The 19,890-nt window shown below is 38.7% G+C and overlaps 1 long non-coding RNA gene across 1 annotated transcript; it reads left to right on the top strand.

Moving 5' to 3' along the window:
- The first annotated feature begins 223 nt into the window (after positions 1–223).
- Positions 224–897, top strand: LOC134215376 (uncharacterized). Its single transcript, XR_009980132.1, has 3 exons — positions 224–424; positions 487–561; positions 621–897. It is a non-coding gene; the product is annotated as an uncharacterized LOC134215376 (long non-coding RNA).
- The last annotated feature ends 18,993 nt before the right edge of the window (positions 898–19,890 follow it).

Genomic DNA, 19,890 nt, shown 5'->3' on the forward strand with positions numbered 1-19,890 from the left:
AACGATTGAGATGACGCGCAATACTGTTTTCCACATAGAACACGAACCTTCACATTTTGCAGAAACATTCGGGCATTCATGATTTAAGTATTTTTTCTAGTGTTGTGGGACAATGAAGGAAATTGATTAATACGTGTTGGCGAACGTACGCCAGCGCGCCTCTACTATTTTGGCCTCTCTATGTGATCGGTCGCTGTACCCCTCGCCGATAGGTACCATAAGCAGGTATGACGGAATGACAGATTCCACACGGTGACATCGGTGAGTCCGTACATGAAGTAAGAGAAAAAGAAGAACAAATATGCTAGAGAAAAATGCAGGTCATGTCGTAAATACGATAGATGTTTAAAGAGAAGCAGTGAAATTTATTATAATACGGTGAATATTTGTTATTTTAGCTATCTAGTGAATTATTACTTGGCAGGTATTTGCGAGCCCATTGAAACATGAATTCCTATTGAAAAATTCTAATTTAGTTTAATCCAGTTATCAGGAGTGAAACCTAAAATTATATACTTGCACTTAACCTAAATTTCCCATTGGAGCTTATGAACTAGATTGGTAAACCATAGAACTACCTAAAAATCATACAATTACTTAAATCTACTCTAATATTATAGTACGGAGAAATAGTACGTTTGAAGTGCAGGCCTGAATACGAATCCGACATAGACATTAGACTGGTTCACGAACTGACATTGACTGGACACAGAAACGGGACTAAACGTGAGTTACACTGAATCTTTATTACCTTATTCGCTATGAGACTTAATTGGGAAAACTATATATATACAAATTATGTACACTACAACGAGTTCCTACAATTGCAGGAAAATAATAACTCCCCTTACCGTAAACCCCAAGCAACGGTCGTTTTATTCCGGGGTTATTATTTTGGAAAACTTCCCCTGTTGGCAATTTCCAACAATACGGGTTATTTCGGCTCAAAAAGCTGGATCCTTCACAGTTTGAAGAAGACATTGAAAAAAAGAGTGATATAATTTTTCGTCACAATATATATAGCATCTTCCATCCTACCGATATTGATCATTTGGACGTTTGAGTCACTGAAACTAAATACAAGAATATTTGATCAGTCCCAGTCATCGTGCATTTTCACTGATTCTTGAGGGAAAATTGGATATTCCCTACACCATTCTCAATACGTAAAATTCAATTCGAACGCACTTCTTCTAAATAGTAAAGGATTGAATCCAACAACCACATGACTCACGTTTCCAAACCTTAATCACGGTTAGATTAATATGGTTTCAATATAATTGAATCACATGAGCCTGTACACATTTTCTAAATGTTTATGATTCAAATAATCCTAATCAATTATGTTTCGTAATTCCGGCGCAATAATTCCACAAATTTAATTTGCAATGTCCCGTACCGCTGAGGTGCTCATTTATTTTGCGGTTTTTGGGTTTAGTTTAGATACCATTCTCTATCATAGCGGGGTGAGATCCATATGCCGTCATCGAGAATGGCTGCTGTGGTTTCTATCGCAATCAACCTCGTGCCACACTTTCTACATTTGTCGGCATATGTATTTAGAGCCTATCATGCATAAATTTTCGCAATTGATAGTGATACATACATGACAGATGGAATTCCAATGTCACCACAAATAGTTTGGCTGTTTATCCGTCGTAACTGTATGCGGGTTTATAATTATGTTACGGCTCATTAAATACCCAGATTAAATGAGTGTATTTTTATTATTTTTCTGTGGAAGTTTCTATAACTCAATCACACGAATTAATAAATCAAAACTGTTTTAAGTTGAAGAACTGAATTTCAATGAAAAGCATGGCATTGCTTACATCATGGATGAGATAGCCCGACTAAAATAACAAAATAAGAATATTTCAATATAGTAGCAACTCCAGAAAAACATAACAACTTGTGATATGATCTAGTAATAACCATTTATTAAAAACAAATATTTTAAGAAAATTATAACAGGATATGTTTTAATATCTCGTTTTTTATAACTTTTTAAATGACCATTGTCAATCCTGAAAATTCATCGTTTTTTTGGTTTCCCCCTCAAAATATTATTTTTGAACAAAAAAAATTGAGGGAGGAGTGGCTTGTGTCGATGTGCCTTGTCGTTTTCTAAATTCTTTGCAGTGAGAAAGAGATAAAGCTCGTCCGTGTTGTATATAGTACACGGTTAGAAAAAAGTACCTAATTTTAGGTACTTTTTTTCTCTTGCATCTCCCTCCCTCTTCCCTTTGTTGTCATAAAATGAAGAGCAAAACCACTCAACAAGGGCATTAAAGTGTGGGAACCCAACGTTGAGTAATCTCATGTTTACAAAAGTTGAGTGAAATTTACCTAACTTTTGGTTAGTTTCTATTTAAAATTAAGTATATTTTACTTAATATTAAGTGAATTTTACTTAATTTCATAAAAAAAATCACTTAATCTTGGGTTCCCACACTAAACCCCCGATTTGAGTAAAAAATACCTAATATTAGGTACTTTTTTCTAACCGTGTAGGGGAACTGTTCCGTTTTCCTTCTCACTGATCATATATTCATCTCATCGCAAAACAAAGAAATACAGCACCAATCTTGTCACTTCTTTTTGATAACACGCGTGCTCACTGATGAAAAAAAAAAACAAAATTAGAAACAAAACAAATTAATTTACATTATTAGATGGAAATAGGAGCTATGAGATGAAGTGCCGAGCCGTTCTCCTACTCTGACTCTGACTCTGGCATAGTGGCGTGTAAGTCATTTAACAATGTTATGCTTTGTTAATGAGTACCTAGTTATCAGAATTTTTTTTAAAAGGAAAGAAGAAAACTGGAATGCTGCGTATTGGTAATTTATTAGAAAACTTAATCAGTTGAGAGCAGATTAGAATTATATTTTTTAAATATTTTTTAATATTCTACAAAATATTTTTAGCTTTAAATACGTTTAACTTCAGTGGATCATACTATCTAGAAAGATTTAGTTCTAGTGTCCACAATAGAATGAAGCTTACCAAACCAAAAGTTTCCCCTACTATATAACCCATCGTAAGTTTACAAAATCCATAGTGGGCGATGTACACCTCCGATCAATTTATTTGAGTTCAGCGCTTGTTACACTGATTACTAAACCTATAAAACAATTAATCTTTGTACCGATGCGATTTGTGTGTCTACTTGCTTCTAGCAACATGAGAATATCGTCCGTGAGCAAACCACCCAGTCGATATCGAAAATTTAGTATCAATTTATCAAACCTAAAGTACATAAATCCAACGCTCGACGGAATGAATTTGCAATTGTTCAAACTGTTTCCCTAAAGTGGAGAGCCAACCTAACAGACAGCCTGTTCCTTGTTGTTATTGTGCGTTGCTTTCCCGCCCCTTGTTCAGTTCAGTCGGTGCCGTTGGTTATAGTCGGTGGACAAGTGCAAAGGATACAAATTTCCATTAGCATGCCTCCTCCACGTTTGGTAGCTTCAAGTGGCATTCCAACTTCACCCTGACATCGCCATTGTAGCGGCATACATGTTGGAAGAACCGTGTAGGGGGATTACTTTGATATCGTTTGAGTTTTAGCGTTTTGAGACCAATTTATTCTGTAAAACGTTTCTGATTAATGTAATAGTCTTAATTACGTGCACTTATTTCTGAATAACAGTTATTAAATCGAATACAGATTAGTCGCTTCTGAGTTGAAATAAAAGATGCCTTCAATGCATTCTATTCTCCAGCACTCGTTGCGATTATTCTTACCTGTGAAAAAAAATCGTCTTCTAATTTTTCAAAGGATTAAAAAACGAGGAAGAAAAGTATTTTTGAGTAGGAATCTAAGTCGGGAAATGCCCAAATGAGTGTGGAGGCGCGTGGTACATCGTAGGTTAGTGTTGCGAAAACGTTTGAGATTTTCCCAAGGCTATATGATGCGATTATCGTTGCGGTTGCTGCTTGCATTATCCCATTGATGCATTCATATATCTAGCGCCGACAATGTCACGTCGTTTATCTGCATGCTGCGCGACGGGATCGTGATGACAGTAGTCCAGCTACAACGTCAATAGCGTGACTTCCCGACCAGTTAATAATAACAAAATTTTATCACAATTAACCAGTTTTCTGCGAGCGGTAATGGCCGCCAGCTTACCTGCGGGTTAGTCTCTGATTTGACGTTTGTGGAAGTCAACTGCACCCACCGTTCGAGCATTTTAATCAATGTGGTGTATAAGAAGGCTTGAATTCACTTATTAGCACCTTCTTATATGCCACATTGGTCAGAATACTTGGAGCGGTGGGTGCAGTTGACCTCCATAAAAAAACTAACCCGCAGGCAAGTTGGCGGCCGTTACCGTTCGCAGAAAACTGGATATCAATATGTGATACAAATAACAATACTTGCAATATTTTTTTTTATAAATTCTCTGTCAAATATGGAGGAAAGAAAATTTCATAATAGTCATAACACGATTATAACATAATGTGTTATGTTTATTTTAACCGAAAACAATTGCCTACATTTTTGGTACACGCAAAAAAATGTTGCGGTAGAAACTACCATTCCGAGGGTTAATTTAAGAATACGCACCGACGATTTTCAGCAGATAACAAACCCGTTTGATTTTACCATGCGCGCAGTAAAAATCAACTGTGGTCCTGGTGGAATGTTGTTGCATGAACTGAATCAGTGGTGAATTTATCCGAATGCGTGGTTAATTTAACTGAAAATTTGTGGTTGTTTTAAAAACATGGCGTAGTCTACAAAATAGTAACCGTTACAATGGAATTTTTCTCAGTGTAGATAGGAATTGAAAAAAAAACGAAGGTGCCATAGATATCATAACGCTATCATTTGAAAAGGTTGCCTAATTTGTAATGTTGTTAGATTCAACAAAATCAAAAATTTCTTACTCATCTTTTTTAGGTCTTCTAAATTGTTATATTTTCAGTAGTTTTACAAAAACACATGAATATTAGTGCTCGGTACTATTTCCTTCTAAGTTCCAAAAATTTTGAAACGAAATCCACAACCAACAGTAAAGACTGGATCACAATAGCGCATTGCGCGTCGCGTCGCACTGGGTGTTGAAGTCAGCGTTTGTTTGTACTAAAAAGTGTACGTGATGCATTCATGCCCACAATGCAACGTTCGCGTTGTGCGTTTATTGTCCAACAATAAGGATTAAAACAATAATGGATTTAAAAATGCATGATTTATTGTGTGTGTGTGTGTGCGTCATCCTCTATTCCTCGCCCATCTGGGGGCGTTGATCAAGTAGTATTATGAATAATTTGATCAAATCGCATGCTCCGTTATGGTGCCCTTTTTGTTACGAAGACTAGTACTACAAAAAGGATTCACTTCTGAAGCACGAAATGTTTCTTCAGGTACAGGGTACAGGTACAGCAAAACTTCACAAGGACGCCCTTATTCGTACTATCTACTAAGGAAGTAGAAGGTCGAGAAGAGCCACCGTTGCTAACTAAAGCGTGAACCGGATACCTGGGACTCCCACAATATCCGCGGCAATAGCAACAAACGATGCCCTGTACGTATTTAGTGGTTATTTTTATGAGTATTTAAATTGATAAAACGATGAAGGTTAGAAATATAAACAGCTACTACGTGTACATCAATTTAGATCGTCCACTATAAAGTCAAATTCAATTAGTTATGAATATAATAGTAAGTTTTCTAAATACATTTTATTGGCTTCAAAAATAGAACTATCATAAATACAGTCAGATCTGCAAGAGTCTAATTAAGAGATCATCCATTCATGAAAATATGAGGAAAAAGAAGTAATATAGAGAGCATAACAAATATAACCACATTATAAAATTGAAGAATACAATGTTCACAATGAACATAATAAGAGGTTTAGAGATTATATCAAGCTATAGAATATAAGAGTGAAAGTTACTTGCAAATGCAATTTATTCAAGACAAAGGAATTGATTGATTGGCAAGAAAACTAAATTGTAAGAGACCTTTTTGAACAAATTGTTATCGGACCTCCAAACTGTCGGTGATAGCGATGATCCAATCTAACTTTAGACCCATTGACGTTAATTAATACTGCTAGTATTGATAGAACGAACAACAAATAATTTGTCAAAAGATATAATTATGACCATAAACAAACATTCTACAAACGGTTTTCAAGAGACATGAAAAGAACACATAGTTTATTTAACTGAAATATTATAAGAGAACAAGGATAGATCTCACCGAGTATTCTAAGAAGCTTCAGAACTTTCCACCATTGAGCTCAGAGGTTTTCTGGATCATGTCAAATAATCCTAATAGGCTTTACTCCAAGCAGATGATGAAATATTAAATTGATTTTGGCAGAATACTGTGATTTATTTATTGGAAAAATGTAACTTTGCGTAGGCGTTCACCAAATAAACATATGTATATCAGCACACAGATTTAAAAATGCATGATTTATTGAACATATATTTTAAATAAAGTAAGAAAATTATTAACGAACTTAGTATTCAAAAGAATATAAAATCGGCTTTAAAAAATATTATAAAAAATCTGCATTCTCCGCAGGCATTCTATCGGGAATTCTATCAGGGATCTTTTTTTGGAATACCTGCAGCAACTTCTTCGGCAATGTCTTCAGGAATTTCACCGGGAATGAATCCGAAAATTCCACCATTATTTACTCCACGAGCTTCTTCATAAGTTCTGCAGGGAATTCTTCAGATATTTTTTTCTTCTGTCTCTCATAAAAATTTCTGAAAAACTGCACCGTGGAATTCCTAAGAATATTCCGTGGAAATTCCGCAGAATTTCCAGTAAACATTCCTGAGAATTTCGTGAAAAATTTTCGAATTTCTTGTGTAAATTCCATAAAATTCTCCGTTAAAGTTTCGAATAATTTCTTGTGAAAATTTCAAAGAATTTCTCCAGGAATTCTACCAATTCCATCCAATGTTTACAGAAATTATACCAAAATTGAAATTATCAATGGATTTTTCGGAGTAATTCCTAGATTAATTACCAAAGAGATCCTGAAAGAATTCCGGTGAAAACTTCAAGATTTCCACTGAGAAATCCTCCAGGAGTTTCTCCGGAAATTCCTCCGGGAATTTTCCCAGGAGTTCCACCGGCAGTTCCTCCAAGAATTCTTCCAGGATTTCCTCCGAAAATTATTCCAGTAGTTCTATTGGCAGTTCCTCTGAATTTCTCCAGAATTTCCTCCGGGAGTTCATTCAAGCTTTCTTTCTGGAATTCATTTAGGCTTTTTCAAGAATTTATATAAAAATTCCTCCAGAATCTCCTCCGAGAATGTCTCTGGGAGCTCCTTAGGGAATTATCCGGGAGATCCTATGATGATTATGATGGTAATCCAGCTACATACCCCTACAAAGGTTGTAACCGTTCGCTAATCGTCTGAGGGAATTATTTAAACTTTGGTGGCTTTAGCGCCACTCTCGCGTACGAGAGACCACCAGTCTGTTGACTTGCCCGACTATTTTTGAGACAATTCCTCAGGGGAAATCCTCGAACGGTTGCTGGCTGAATTTTCAAAATCACCCGCTGTTACCTGGAAAACCACCCTAAAATCCCTTGCCCTGATTACCCTTGTAATCACTTAAGCTCGCTCAACAATAAACGCAAAATCAAAGAGGAATCGAAGTCTGAGATGCAATCTACCAACGAAATAACGGAAACGTAAAAGAGAACAGCAGGTTCTCACGGAACTGCCGAAACAAAATCAATTGACTCTCAGAGCTTCAAATTCAACAAATTTATTATAATGACTTCATTCGGGTTGGACGGGATTTTGTACTAGCTAGGGGGAAACTAATTCATGGCCATGATTATTCAAGTTTCCACGTACCTGCGCAGGATTTTTAGTAGCGATGACGGGTTCCGGCGGGTGCCGAAGACGGAGGGCTTTCCGGCAGGGTGCCGAAGACGATGTTTTCCGGCGGGACGCCGAAGACGGAGGTTCTTCCGGCGGTGTGCCGAAGACGAAGGTTCTTCCGGCGGTGTGCCGAAGACGAAGGTTCTTCCGGCGGTGTGCCGAAGACGACGGTTCTTCCGGCGGTGCTGGTGACGCAGTTGTCGCGATGGCGTCGTGGTACCAGCGGCTTGCCAGTGGGCGTTCGAAGCTCCACACGATGGCGGCGTGAGCTTGTGTCAAAATGGCCGAACTAAAGGTGCGGAGGGAGTGGCGGCTGGACGGAAGGCTTCCGCTTTGAAACCGTCGAGAGCGTCCGGAATGACCGTTCCCTCAAACTAGTAGCCCGCTTTCCCTTACGACCCGGCTTCACGTACCTTTCCGATTCACCGGGCGAGGACTAAAAGAAAGCTACTAATTCTCGGTTCGGGTTCGGTTCAGCGTACGATAATTGGTGACGTACGGGAACCGCGCTCTCGACACCTGACCACCAGGGGGGTTGTAGCGAAATGGTGGTCTTATCGACAGTTTTAGGCGACTGTCGGGTGAGTTTCGCTCGACTGACTAAACGAACTTCACTCCCCTCCGTTTGACTACCTCGTAAGGCGGGCCTTAGCGGACACACAAGCTCAATTTGGTCGCACTGCGACCCACAGCAAAAGGACGGAACCCCAATTCGACTCCGCTGGTCGTCACAAAATTCCAGCCCGTACAAAAAAAGCGCCTACGCGCTGGAAGTCCAACGCGAATGGCGAACGTTAGTCGTGTGCAAAATTAAAGTCATAAATCTAAATTACCTTTTTCTGTCTCTATATCTACTCCGACAAATGGAGAGAATCGCGAAGGTGTCAGACGCACTGACCGAAATAAGCAGCTATCTGGAAGACACCAAAAGATTTTGCTTCAAGCACTTCACTTTACACCACTGTTCTCAATTATTACCTTCTGCAAACTTTGAAGGAACACGTTTCACTTTTGTAGAAATACTTTAAATTCTTCGGAACTTGGAAACCGCGATACTTCTCTTCCTCTAGTGCGAGCGAAAATGAACGAGCTTAAGGATTTCTACCTTCAAGAAACCTTGAAGGACAATTACTGGTTATGTACACAGATTCAAATGGCGATATCAATTTGGCGCCTTCCCAGGATCAAGCAAATGGTTGAAAAAGAGCTATCTAGTTTCAGGAGCCATTACTGCACTCACTGAAACAGTATACCACTTTGCTTAGCCGAGACGCAAACCGCTCGAAATATTTCCTCACCCAAGACAGTCAAATAGTCGGGCAAATACTGATAATGTTATGGTCTCGCTTTGGACTGTGAATCGTCAAGCCGACTTGACGAATTCAAGCATTATTTTGCTTAAAAAGAGAAAAACGTCCAAAGCTAATTAAATTCAAATAATCTAATAACTACAACAACAAATAACAAAAATAATTTATTACTAATAATTAAGCTTCAACTCATTTCAATGATATTTTACTTAAAAGTTTTTATCCTATCCTTTTTATCCGTCAAAGCTATTTATTAATTAAAAATAATAATTTAATTTCATAATATATTTACAAATGATTTTGCTTAAAAAGATAAAAACGTCTGAAGCTTTAAGCAAATCCAATAAAATTATTCCAAAAAAATCCACACCGCGTTACATCACACCAACCGGTTTTATGAAAATTTGATCAGATTTTCTGATCAAATTTTCATAACTCCTAAATTGTTTCACTTAATCCAAAAGTATACTTCCACAGTTGAATCAAAATGCAAATTTATGTTCGTTTTACAATGATGTTCATAGAGCATTAACCAACACAATCTCGAACCACGATTAGCACAATAGATCTTGTCTATCGTTAAACCACTTACAAATCGATGTTCTAACGTAATGAATCGCGATTGATTCATCAGCTTCCTCGCTGATACATAAATAATCTTGATTCCTAACTGTATTTGCGGTTGACTGCATCATCAAATCTTGTTTGACCCTATGGCCGTCAAGCGCTACCTAATGTGAATCCTCAATGATAATCAGAACATTAAGTCCAATTCAATCATTGATTCTTCTCTAACGTAAACGTATACAAATCCTATTATCAAACATGTTTGACTTTAATAAGAATCTGCTAAAAAAAATATCGAACAGCTCTATTCCCATCAAATTCAAACTGACAGCATGAATTTATTGCATGCAATAAACATTGCCAACCCTAACAACTGAAAATCATCGTACTGTCATCGTGACGTTTTTCTGAAAACATCGCACGCGAACTGACAACCGATAGACCGGAAGCATAACAAACGAAAAAATGTATATGAGTTTATTCGAAACGTAGTTCGGTGGTGCACGCGTCGCGAGTGAAATTAAAAAAAATAGTAATGGCATGAACGGGGGGAGTATTAAATACTCTTTTTTCCTTGTTTGAGCTTATTGCTTTGTGATTTTTTTTCGCAGGTTTCCAGCGCGGGACGGTTCTAGACGGAAAACCTTATAAAAATTGATCTCGGCAGTCATCCGCGGAACGCAATGTGGAGGCGTAATAACCTCACCTATTCTGCATTTCCCTACCACGGATGTTGGAACAGGAACCGGTATTCTACGTGTCGAACGAATCATCCAATCCTGGTAGTGATTTTATATTGGAAAAGCGCGAATCTACGTATTTCATCGGCGAAACGATAACGAGGGTATTTTCGCTCTGTAACTCGTCGAGGGATCGGAAAAACACGATGCGGCCGGTGTGCCTAAAAAATGAATTTCGGGCCCACGATCATGTATCATGAAGTTTCAGCACTCATCCAACGAAAGAACTTCGAGAGACTACGTTATTTTTCTATCTATTTTGCAAGCGATTCTGATGCGCTAAGGACCAGCTGAGAACTACCTACGGCGGTCTACGGCGACCGTTTCCGCGTGTACCACACCTGTGTACTGTAAGGCTACGGTCCTTAAATTCTAATATTGTCAATACCCGTATTCCGACCGATTGATATATCCATAATTATTTTTAGGTGCTACGTATTACACGGTGGCGGACTCGGTACGCGAGAATCGATGGACGGCAGTCCCGGTGCCTCAAACTACATCGGCTTTTTCATTTGATGACCGACCAATCTCCGGCAGGCAGGCCAACCGAAGTCTACGTGGGATTAAAAACCGTGAGTAATCCTTTTCATATCGACTAACATAGTAATAAAATTAACATAGTCTGTAAGTAGTAGTAACTAACCCTATTATATAGTTCTTTTCGCTAACTGAAACTTTTTTAGTTTTTATGATTGAGACTATTTCCTCTAATCGAGCTCAGAATTGTTCGTTTTTTAATTCTGTGATGCAGTTTTTCTTCATTCCAACTGGTTTCTGTACATTTCCTATTGGAAAATCTCATAGCTTTATAAAATTCTTATTTCATTCAAAATTTTAAAACTGTCCAATAATTTTACAATTTCTCATGCGGAATTTATAAAACTGTCCGATAATTTTACAATTTCTCATGTGGAATTTAGAAAACTGTCAAGCAGTTTTCACGATTTCTCATGCGGAATTTAGAAAACTGTCAGACGGTTTTTACCGAATGTAAAATGTAGTTTAATTCAAAATTTCTTCATAAAATTGGCATGAAAAATACCCAGAGGATTACCATTCAGATCCTCGAGTTCGTAGCTATCACCTAGCACTCTAGTTACGATTGCTGGTACAAATTTTGCTCCTAATTTGGCACAGTAGCCTTTTGATTTGTCTGAAAGTACAGTGTTCTTCTTCATAACTTTTTCCCCTACAATATAAGTTGGTGCTTTTTTATTAGATCTTAAATTATAGTATTTACTTTGTTTGGTGTATGCTTCTACTAAGTTACGACGCACCTCTTGGTAAAGTTTGTCCCTATCGTGATCAGTTAAATTGGTGTCTGTAATGCTGGAATTAGCAGACCTCATTCTTTCATACTCCCTACCATCTGACACACGGTTCGTGCCAAACGTAAGAAAATAGGGTGAATATTTCGTCGATTCATGAACCGAAGTTCGAATCGCGTTAGCAATATGCTGTAAATTGTCCGACCAATTCTTATGGCTTCCCTTTAGGGTGGCCCTTATAGCGGTTGTTATTACCCTATTGACCCTTTCGGTGTTGTTCACCTGTGGGTGATATGATGGAGTCAACCAGTGTTTGACCCCGTATTGCTGTAATAAATTAGCGAAATGTTTCGAAGTGAATTGGGTACCGTTGTCGGTCAGGATCATTTCCGGTACCCCAAATAATAAAAACACAGCTTGCTCTAGGAATTGCACTAATGTTTCCGCTGTAGCTTGACGAAATGGCTGTACCAGCACAAATTTCGTAAAAACATCTGTAAGAACTAAAAGGCAGGTACTACGACCTTTGCCTGATGGGGGAAATGGTCCAACATAGTCCAGCGTAATTAATTGCCAGGGGTGGTCACAAAACTTTTTCTGTGATCCCATTGGTGGAGTAGGGTTAAAATTTGTTGTTTTTGATGTTTTACATGGCATACACGCCTTACAAAACGTTTTTGTATCTTTTGCCATATTAGGCCAATAAAATTTCTCTTTCAGCGCATTTAGCGTCTTGTCGTAACCAAGATGCGCTGGTTCGTGAATCGCACGAAGAATTTCATCCTGCTCATGTACAGGTGGATAATATTTCCACTCATATCGTCGATCCGTGAATTTTTTGTTGTCGACAACGAACTTAAAAATCTTACTATCTTTTACCATAAATTGTTTATAATTATTTGGGTCGTTTAAAATCTGTTCTTTGAGATCTTCGTATGATTTGTCAGTAACGGTAAGTATTTCGATTCTGGATAAGAAATCTGCTAAAACATTATCTTTCCCTTTACGATATTGGAGTGTAAAATCGTACGATTGCAATTTTAGTGCCCAACGTAATAGTCTCGAATTTGCGTTGGCAGCTGATAAAGAAAATAACCACGTAATACTCTTAGCGTCCGTTATTACTGTGAAGGTAGAACCTTCAATGTAGTGACGGAAATTTTCTACAGCGAGTAGAACTCCTAAACATTCTCTCTCAGTTGCTGAATACTTGCGTTGGGTGCTCGAAAGTTTTTTGCTAAAATATCCTATGATCCGTTTACCTTCGTCAAATTCTTGTAGCAAAGCCGCACCCACTGCTAATTGTGAAGCATCCGTTTCAATAATGAATGGTCTAGTATAATCTGGATTACCTAACACTGGTGCTGAAGTGAGGACTGCCTTCAATTGTGACAGAGCCTCTTCCGCTTCTTCAGACCATTTAAATCTTTTTGATTTCTTTAATAAATCGGTGATTGGTGCTGTCAGGTGGCTATAACGTGGTATGAACTTCTGGTAAAATCCCATTAGTCCCATCAATCTCCTAACCTCCCTTATGGTCTTTGGCCTAGGATAATTCAATATTGGTTCTAGCTTACAACTTTCAATGCTTAGACCGTTTTCTGTAAGCAAATAGCCCAAATAGCGCACCTGTTTCCGACAGAACCGGCTTTTTTCAACCGAGATTGTGAGACCCGCATTCCTTAGCCTAGCGGCCACTTCTTTTAGAAGAAGCAAATGCTCTTCAAACGTCTCACTTATAATTATGATATCATCCAGATATATAAACACCTTGGGTTCTAAATCAAAACCAATGGCGAGGTTCATCAACCTCGTCATAGTAAAAGGTGCATTTTTGAGGCCAAATGGTACCACCTTGAACCTGAATAGTCCTTTGGGGGTACGAAATGCAGTATAATTGCGTGAATTTTCCTTTAGTGGTATTTGAAAATACGCGTCTTTCAAATCAACGACGCTAAAATATTTGGCCTTTTTAAGCCGGTGAAATATTTCACTCATGTTGCGCATCGGGTATGCGTCTTTCTTGGTAATGGTGTTTACCCTTCTAGAGTCGAGGCACACCCGTATCTTCCCATTGGCCTTTTCACAGGAACCAAGGGACTAGAAAATTCTGTCACACATTCCTCTATTACGTCCAATTCCTTCCATCTCTCCAGTTCCTTCTCGATTTTCTCCCAGATATGGGGAGAATAACGGTACATAGGTAGTTCCCTCATCTTCGTACCTTCAATTACTTCAATTTCATGTTCTATCAAAGTAGTTCTGCCAAGACGTCCTTGGCTGGTACAATCAAACCCACGGAGAACCTCCTGTAGTTGGTCTCTCTGGGTTGGAGACAGTTCATGCTCCGTCTCAATATTATCAATAGCTTCCCCTGGATTACTGGGCAAATCTAAAATAGGAATGTCCAATGATTCATCTACTTCTGGTTGACCACACAAAGTGTGTGGTTGTGTTTCTATAGCTTCCATCAAATGAACTGAAAAATTGATTAGTTCATTTTCTTCAATTAACCCTTCCTCAAACTTTAGGTAATTGATTACCGATTTCTCTCTCAAATCAGACGTCCATGTTAACTCCAGCTCTTCAATGCGATTCTGGGAAGTTATCATAGGCCGAATTTGGAAGGCTTTCCAAAATTCATGCCTAAAATTAGAGGCTTTTTAATTCCTGGAACTATAAGCGTTGGAACCACTCTGGTTTCACAACCAAGCTTGTAAGGTACATTTACGTAACCTAAACATACATGTTCTGTATCGTCGGCGGTACAGATCCTAACATTAGATTTCAAAATCTTGAGCCCATGAGACTCTATAATTTTAAGAGTGCTCATGACACTGAGTCCTGCGCCAGAATCTAGGAGTGCTACTACCTCTGTCCCTAGTATATCGACCTTAATGTGCGGACACGCACTTGGATCAACTTTAATCTGAAGAATAGAGTTTTTAAATTGTCCTAAATTATTGCCTACGGGAATTCCTTTAACTTGCGAAGTGCTTGGATTCCCATTCAAACACCCCGCAATCAGTTTGTTGACTGATTATTTGCCCGTCGAATTGGAAAGGTGTGATTGTTATTACAATTCCTGGTAGTTTTTCCCATGTTTCCACATGCATAGCAGAATATTTGTTTTGGGCATTTACAGTCTCTGAAGATGTGACCCGTTCTTCTGCAATTCCAGCAAACTACTGTAGAGCTTGTATTCGGCATTCGCTCTTGTTGCCTTTGGAAACGATTCTCGGATATTGCTGGTTTTTGCTGCTGTGGACCTTGAGGCTTTGAAGTGACTTGTTTATCACCCCGTTGGTTGGGCTTCAACGCGTTCACAGCCTCTTCATGACTCGAATAATCACTCTCGACCTCGAGGTGATGCAGATCATTTCTGTTTCCCTGATTCGGTCTATAAAATCCTGGATCATTGGCATCAATCTTGTGATTGATTTCAATTAGATCCTCTAAATCATCTATCTCTAGAACAGATAATTTTGAGCGGTAATGAGGGCGCATATTTTCCCAAATCAGCTCGAATAAAGTTCTTGACGAAAACGGACGGTGCATACACTGGTTTAACTTTTCCACCTCTGTTACATAAGCAATGAAAGTTTCGCCCTTCCTTTGCTTTAATTCTCTAATTTGAGCCCTGATTCCTCGATCTCTGCAGTGTTGCCACATATAAAGATTTATCTCATTTATAAAGATTTTTTAATATTTTTTGATAAAGATATCTTTATATAAAGATTAAAGATTTTTTTGAAGAAATAAGATTTTTCAAGATTTTTGTGCATTTTGAAATTTAGTGTTCTGTTTTTTTCTCTAATTTTTGGCCGATACTTTAATCCGATATCATGACCGATAAGGCAGTTTTCACTCAGTAAATTCCGTCAGTACCAGATGGCTATCGCTTGACTCAGTAGTCGAACGGAATGTTGATCGTTTTTCAAAGCTTATCATGTACTTTACGTTCTATTCGAACTGTGACAATTATTGAACTGCCCAGCGCCACCGTCGTCACCTCTACGATCCCATCCCTGGTAGAAGTCATGAACAGAATAAAAAAACATGATATAGACTTGATTGATATAAGAGATAAAAGAACAGGAAAATTTGCACCGAAATATCATTTAAATATCAAGATATGCTATGGATAAGAACAAACTAATGGCACATGATACTGATCTCTTATTATAAATAGCATAAATTGATCTCCTCATGATAATTTCATTCAAAATATTGATATTGTCGTTTGATATCATGTTCATATCTCATTTTACTATCTTATCAACATTTGATATTATTCAGCTATTTTCTTCTACTCGGGATGACCTACTGCTTGTTAATAAAGTCAATCGTATTTTCCAATCGGAAAGCCCTGAGTATACGAACATGTACAGTGAAATTAAATCGCTTTATCTGATTATCCTTTCCAACATCTAGAAAGATGAATTTCTTAAAAATATCATAGACAAATGGCTTTCAAAACTTTGAACAACATCTTCACGAGAAAATGAAGACCTACGTAGGGCTAGAAGCAGATAATCTGGCAGGACCTCTTGATTAACCGCTGAAGGTAACTTTCTATTCTCTCGCATGTAATTTCTATGTGGAGCTGATGAAACAAACAATCAAACTCTTGAATGATCCCGTTCTTAAGACAGCTTGACTCATCGATCCAAAAAATTTGGAGAACATTACTAGTCTCAGTTCGATCCTGAAGAAGATTCCAAACATCTCAGGGGTGCAAATCTTTGCAAATCTAATCAGATCGAAGAGCAAGCCGATATGACGAAAAGTTGTGAGACATCGCTGGGTGGTAAACGGCGAGAAGGAACGCTGGCATTTCCATTATTAAGAAAGTTCATCAACATTTCTATCTCATCCCTCATTCGGCAGCAGCTGTCAAAAGGCTGTTTTGGCCGAATAACTTTATTAAAACTTTGGTTAGTAACCGACTGAATATATATATGGTATACCAGCACGATTAATGCTATTTTGCGTTAAAAAATGTTATGTTAAAAAGAAAGGAGTTGCCAAGATGGCTTTAACGTTGCAATTCAATTCAAAATGCAAAAAGTCAAAATATTCACATTACAAACCTGAAAGGTTTATAACTTTTGATCACCTTGATTTGCATTAAATGGGATGGTACAAAAATACCTCGAAACTCGTTTCAAAATATACTCTTATTACAAACATCTACTTGCTTCTAAAAAAACCCAACAGATTTAAAAACATTTGTATATTTAAAAAAAAAGTGAATATTTCAGCTATTAAGCACCTATTCAAGTTTAAGCCTGGAGCACAAAGACCCGTTCGCCAATCAACTCGTCGAATTTGACAGTTTATCCACGGGAAAATGTCAAATTTGACGGGCGAAATGACGAACGATGGCATGCGCTTTAGCCTTAAGTACATAAAGATTTTTTTCGAGATTTTTTGCTCACAAATAAAGGTGAAAAAGATTTTTAAGTCTGAAAATGAAGGTGAGGTTCGAAAAATAAGTGGCAACACTGGATCTCTGTTTGGATTACCATATCTGAAACGGATTTCGTTTTCAAACCTTTTCCAGCTTGTGAGGTGCGCTTCCCTAGTGAACCACCAATCATACGCTTCACCCTTTAACCTACGATGAATATTCATCACAAGTGCATCTTTGGAAACTCCCCCATCTCGTGCTAACTTTTGAATTCTACCCAGAAAATCTCCTACCCGAATCGACCTGCCGTCTCCTGAAAATTCAAATCCCAATTTTCTACTCGTGATTTCCTGTAATGTTTTCTACTGTATTCCGAACTTGAAGACGACAGTGATCTTCCACGATGTCTTCGTCCGGTGTTTCGCATTCGATCTTTCGACCTTCCTGATCTGTGATTTTTCTCTGTTTCCCATTCATCTGTTGACTCACTTTGATTATATTTGCTTGACCTTCTTTTAGATTTCTCATTCTCACTTCTTTCTAAACTGCTATCTGAACTGTATCTTTTGTTTCTTCTTTTGATTTCCCTGCTAACGCTTCTTCGCGACTTCCGGCTCTTACTGCTCTCCGGCGGCCGTCTATCGTACTTCTCTCTCCGTTCAAGTTCTCTAAGTGACTTCCGGCTCTTCTCGCTCTTCGGCGGCCGTCGGTCAACCCTATGACTGTCTTTCTTCCTTTCTTTCTCGTTTCGTGACTTCCGGCTCTTATTGCGCTCCGGCGACCTTCCGTCACTGCTTTCTTCAGTCTCACTTTTACTATCTTCGTCTTCCTGTCTATAATCAGAACGAGATTTCCGGCTCTTAGTACTCTCCGGTGGCCTCTCATCAACGTTCTGTTTCCGTTGCCTCTCCTTGTCTGCTTCTAACATTTTGGTTTTATCGTTCTCACTCTTTTTCTTCGCATCATTAAAAATCTTATCTTGTTTCCATAGTATGAATTCCTTCCACTCTTCCTCTAATTCTCTCTGCTTCTCAGCCGCTTTTCATCTATTTCGCTTTCTGATTTCTCTTCGTTATTTCCCTCTTTCCTATTTCCACTCTTCTCTTCTTCCGCACTTTTGTGCCTCTCTCTTCACCTACTTTAGTTTTGCAATCTTCTGATCTTTCCTATCCTCCTTCAATGGTTCCTCTGAACCCATATACACTTTAAGTTCGAAACTTTTCAATATCTCCTCTATCTGCTGGCAAATTTCTCGTTTGTCCTGTTTCTCAGCTTCATCTTGAACAACGGCACTATGTGCCCGTATAAGATAATGACGTAATCTCGAGACTAACACTCGATCTAACCGTTTACTTAAGCCGGCTGAGATCGCTTCTACTTTTTCCCTAATAAGATCGATTTCATCTTTAAAAAGATGCTTCCCTTTCCGCTCCGTTTTAGCCTTTTTCTCCTCCATCAATAGCCTTCGAAGGAATCTTTGTCGATCTTCTAAAGTCTCTCTTCGATCGACTATCTGACCTCTCAGCTTTAGATCAAAATCAACTTCCTCCCCAAGCAAATGCTCTGCCTCGGGTAAAATATACGGACCACTCATAGTGAGTTTTATCCAAATTCAACTTAAACTACAAAAAAAATTCAACTAATCTAAATTGAAAAACTTACTTTCAATCCTCGTAATTCAACTGTTAATCGTAGAAATTCAATTCACTATAAATCTAAAATAAACCTATTAAATTCCAATCAACTTACAACTAATTTCAAATTCAAGATAATGTAAAAAAAAACTTCAAAACAATTGATTCAACTGTAGAAACAAATTTTCTGGAAAATTTTGACGTTGGGCGCCAATGTAACCGTTCGCTAATCGTCTGAGGGAATTATTTAAACTTTGGTGGCTTTAGCGCCACTCTCGCGTACGAGAGACCACCAGTCTGTTGACTTGCCCGACTATTTTTGAGACAATTCCTCAGGGGAAATCCTCGAACGGTTGCTGGCTGAATTTTCAAAATCACCCGCTGTTACCTGGAAAACCACCCTAAAATCCCTTGCCCTGATTACCCTTGTAATCACTTAAGCTCGCTCAACAATAAACGCAAAATCAAAAGAGGAATCGAAGTCTGAGATGCAATCTACCAACGAAATAACGGAAACGTAAAAGAGAACAGCAGGTTCTCACGGAACTGCCGAAACAAAATCAATTGACTCTCAGAGCTTCAAATTCAACAAATTTATTATAATGACTTCATTCGGGTTGGACGGGATTTTGTACTAGCTAGGGGGAAACTAATTCATGGCCATGATTATTCAAGTTTCCACGTACCTGCGCAGGATTTTTAGTAGCGATGACGGGTTCCGGCGGGTGCCGAAGACGGAGGGCTTTCCGGCAGGGTGCCGAAGACGATGTTTTCCGGCGGGACGCCGAAGACGGAGGTTCTTCCGGCGGTGTGCCGAAGACGAAGGTTCTTCCGGCGGTGTGCCGAAGACGAAGGTTCTTCCGGCGGTGTGCCGAAGACGACGGTTCTTCCGGCGGTGCTGGTGACGCAGTTGTCGCGATGGCGTCGTGGTACCAGCGGCTTGCCAGTGGGCGTTCGAAGCTCCACACGATGGCGGCGTGAGCTTGTGTCAAAATGGCCGAACTAAAGGTGCGGAGGGAGTGGCGGCTGGACGGAAGGCTTCCGCTTTGAAACCGTCGAGAGCGTCCGGAATGACCGTTCC

Source organism: Armigeres subalbatus, chromosome 2 (genome assembly GCF_024139115.2).
Source record: "Armigeres subalbatus isolate Guangzhou_Male chromosome 2, GZ_Asu_2, whole genome shotgun sequence".
Taxonomy (NCBI): Eukaryota; Metazoa; Arthropoda; class Insecta; order Diptera; family Culicidae; genus Armigeres; species Armigeres subalbatus.